This window comes from Cryptomeria japonica, chromosome 5 (assembly GCF_030272615.1).
Source record: "Cryptomeria japonica chromosome 5, Sugi_1.0, whole genome shotgun sequence".
NCBI lineage: Eukaryota > Viridiplantae > Streptophyta > Pinopsida > Cupressales > Cupressaceae > Cryptomeria > Cryptomeria japonica.
Window position 1 is genome coordinate 565,638,463 of NC_081409.1, and position 4,266 is coordinate 565,642,728.

The window sequence follows — 4,266 nt, forward strand, 5'->3', positions numbered from 1 at the left end:
ATATGAATATACCAATGATTATTACTTCAAAATAAAGTGTCCACATGATGTCTTCGACATTACCAAGTGTCTTCCATGTCATTCCAGGTACCGGTGAACATTATATCCTGCCGGTTAACCATATACCAGTAACTGTTGCACAGATTACTGCTTGCCGGTGAATGTTGCTGGATCTCCAAAGTAGGTGTATTCAGTAGGTGTTGACATCAATGACAAAACCATACCAAAATACCAACAATCTCCCCCTTTGTCATTGATGGCAACACAAGATGGAAAAACCATCACAGTGCCAGAACAGAAATGCCAAATAATATCTCCATTTCTCCTCCTGGGAGTAACAATACCAATTTCTCCTTAGATGTATTTTTCAAAATTTCTTCCTTAAAAATCTCTTTTACTAAAAGATAATGTGTTTTTCCATAGATATCTCTCCCCCTTTACATCAAATGCCAAAGTCACAAAAGGTCAAGTTCATACAAAATACCAACCAATTCAATATACCAACTACTCCCCCTTTGAAGTAGCTTCCTCATCAAATACCGGAATAAAGATTTGTCCATTTAATTCTGTCAGTTGATGACAATCATCAACTGTCTAAGTCTCTACCAGTGGTGGTATGACTCTGAGATGATCTCTGAGATACTCAAAAGTTTCCTTAGGCAAAGGTTTTGTGAAAATATCTGCAAGCTGTTCTTTAGTATTCACATAAACCAGTTTTATCTCTTTTTCTTCAACTTTTTCCCTTAGAAAATTCAGTTTGATAGAAACATGTTTTGTTTTAAAATGTAATACCGGATTTTTAGATATATCAATTGTTGTAGTGTTATCATAGTATATAGTAATAGGTTCCTTGCATTTTACCTTTATGTCTTTCAACATTTGCTTAAGCCAAAGTACCTGTGTACAGTTTGTTGCTGCTGCAACATATTCTGATTCTGCTGTTGATAAAGATGTACAACTCTATTTCTTACTTAACCAAGAAACTAATCTCTTTCCAAGAAAGAATGCTCCTCCAGTGGTGCTTTTTCTATCATCCACATCTCCTGCCCAATTTGCATCTGTATATGCACATAGATCAAAATTTTCATCTTTAGGATACCATAATCCAAGATTTGTTGTGCCTTGTAAGTACCGGAAAATCCTTTTCACTGCTGATTCATGATTTTCCCTAGGATTACTCTGAAATCTAGAAACTATACATACTGCATTCATAATATCAGGTCTAGTTTGTGTCAAATACAGTAAACCTCCTATCATAGATTTGTATCTAGTTGGATTAACAGGTGTAGATTCATCCCTTTGAGATAATTTGTCATTTGTAGTCATAGGTGTGCTTACCGGTTTAGAGTTCTCCATCCCAAATTTATTAAGTAGTTCTTTCAAGTACTTAGATTGACTCAAAAATATACCTTTATCAGTTTGTAAAATCTGCAATCCTAAAAAGAATTTTATTTCTCCAATCATAGACATTTCAAATTCTTGTTGCATTTCAACAGAAAATTCTTTACATAATCCATCTTCTCCTCCAAAGATTATATCATCAACAAATACTTCAATAATCAAGATGTCATCATTAGTTACTTTGTAATATAAATTTCTATCTGCATTTCCTTTAGTAAAACCAATCTTTAAAAGATACTTATCCAATCTTGCATACCAAGCTCTTGGGGCTTGTTTCAATCCATACAGGGCTTTTCTTAATCTGCAAACCATATTATTGTCATCTGTCAAAGAAAATCCATCAGGTTGTTCACTATAAACTTCCTCTTCAAGATCTCCATTCAGAAATGCACATTTAATATCCATTTAATAAACTTTGTAATCCTTGTGAGCTGCAAAAGCCAAGAATAATCTAACTGCCTCAATTCTGGCTACCGATGCAAAGGTTTCATTGTAATCAACTCCTTCTTTCTGAGAATATCCCTTACACACTAGTCTTTCTTTATTTCTGACAACCTTACCATCTTCATTAAGTTTGTTTCTAAATACCCATTTGGTTCCAATTACATTTTTATCTTTAGGTCAGGGAACTAATGTCCAAGTATTATTTTTCTCAATTTGTCCTAATTCTTCTTCCATAGCTTTAATCCAAAATTTATCTTCACATGCTTCATTGATAGATAATGGTTCAATTTGAGAAATAAGACATACCTCTTCATTTGCCAATCTTCCTCTTGTCATAACTCCTTTAAATTTGTTTCCAATTATCTGATCTTCAGAATGAATCAGTCTTACATACCAGGGTGTCTTAGTCTGTTGTTGTTCTTCAATTATTGTGGAATCCTCTGATGATACCGGAGTAACTGGATCATCATTCTGTACTGATGGATTCATTGTAGGTTTATTTGTCATAACTTCTGTTTCCAGTTCAGAGTCCATATACCTTGAAGTTCCTCTGAATTGTTCATCAATCTTTACATTTGTACTCTCAACAATTTTCTGTAATCTTTAATTAAAACATCTATATGCCTTGCTCTTAGATGAATAACCAAGAAATATTCCTTCATCACTTCTAGGATCAAATTTGCCAATATACTCATCTCTTCTAATATAACATTTACTTCCAAAAATTCTGAAATACTTAAGAGTAGGAATATTACCAAACTATAGTTCATGAGGGGTCTTACTGGTTTCACCTTTGATGTGAACTTTGTTGAATGTATAGACAGCAGTGCTTACTGCCTCTCTCCAGTACACATGTGGTAGATTTGCTTCTGATAACATACTTCTTGCTGCATCCAAGATAGTTCTATTTTTCCTTTCAACAACTCCATTCTGCTGTGGTGTCTGAGGTGTTGATAACTGTCTTTTGATTCCATTCACTTCACAGAATGTATTAAATCTTTAGATGTGAATTCTCCTCCTTGATCTGATCTTAAACATTTGATTTTATTATCGGTTTCATTTTCAACCATTGCTTTGAATAGTTTGAACTTCCCAAGTGCTTCTGATTTTTCTCTGAGAAAAGTAACCCAACACATTCTAGAATAATCGTCAATAATTAGCATGAAATATCTATCACCTTATAAGCTTTTAGTTCTAGCTAGACCACATAAATCAGTGTGAATTAAATCAAGAGCATTATTGGATTTTTCTGGAATACTCTTGAAACTAGCTCTAACTTGTTTTCCAAATTGACATTCCTTGCAAATTGTATTCTGAGGTTTCACAATTTTAGGTAGATCTCTAACTGCCTTAGAAGTACTGATTTTTACCATGCAATCAAAATTTACATGACATAGTCTTTTATGCCATAACCAACTTTCATCTATATGTGCAATAAAGCATGCCTTTTCACTGTTATTCAAATGAAAGATATTACCTCTAATCTGATTACCGGTTGCAATTTCCAAACCAGATCTATTCATGATTTTGCATTTTCCATTTTTAAATTGTAATTGAAAACCTTTCTCAACTAATTGACCAACACTTAAAAGATTATGCTTTAATCCTTCAACACAGTAGACATTGTCAGTGTTATGTTTACCATCAAGAGAAATTGAACCCTTACCTTTGATTGAACATGCTTTGTCATCTCCAAATCTTACTAAACCTCCATTGTATTCTTGAAAGTTCAAGAATTTACCTTTGTCTCCAGTCATATGATGTGAGCATCCTGAGTCAATAATCCATTCATCCTTTGATTCAACTTTAGCTGCTAGGGCTTGTTCTACCGGTTGAGCAGAAGGTGTCAGTTGATCTTCTGTTATAGCAACAAAAACCCATCCATTGTCTACTGGATCCTCATCAGAATCATCAGTCACACCTTCATCAGCAATGTAACAAGATTTATCTTTGTTTTTCTTAAATCTGTATCTCTGATATTCAGGATTAGGCTTGTATGTTCTTCTAGCTTCTTCTCTTACTCTAGCATGTCTATCAGGGCATCTTGAAGCCATATGACCAATCTTATTACAGTTAAAACATTTAAAAGGTGCTTTACCTTCATACTTACTTCCAATTGGACCTTTTGGCATTTTCCTTGCAAATAGTGCTTCAAGTTCTTCAAGCTCTTCATTTTCCTTCCTAGTTTCTTCAAGTTCTCTTGCATAAAAGTCTCTCCAGTCTGATTTGTCAAAAGATGGAGCAGATGATGTTGATTCTTTGAAGGCCAAATCAGTCTTAATAGTAGCAACAGGACCAAATTCCTCAATTTCAAAAGCTGAAAGTTTTCCAATCAATGTATCCCTAGTTACTGATGTATTAAGCATTGTTCTCAACTCATTTATAGCAGTAACCTTCATTTTATATGTCGGTGGCAAACCT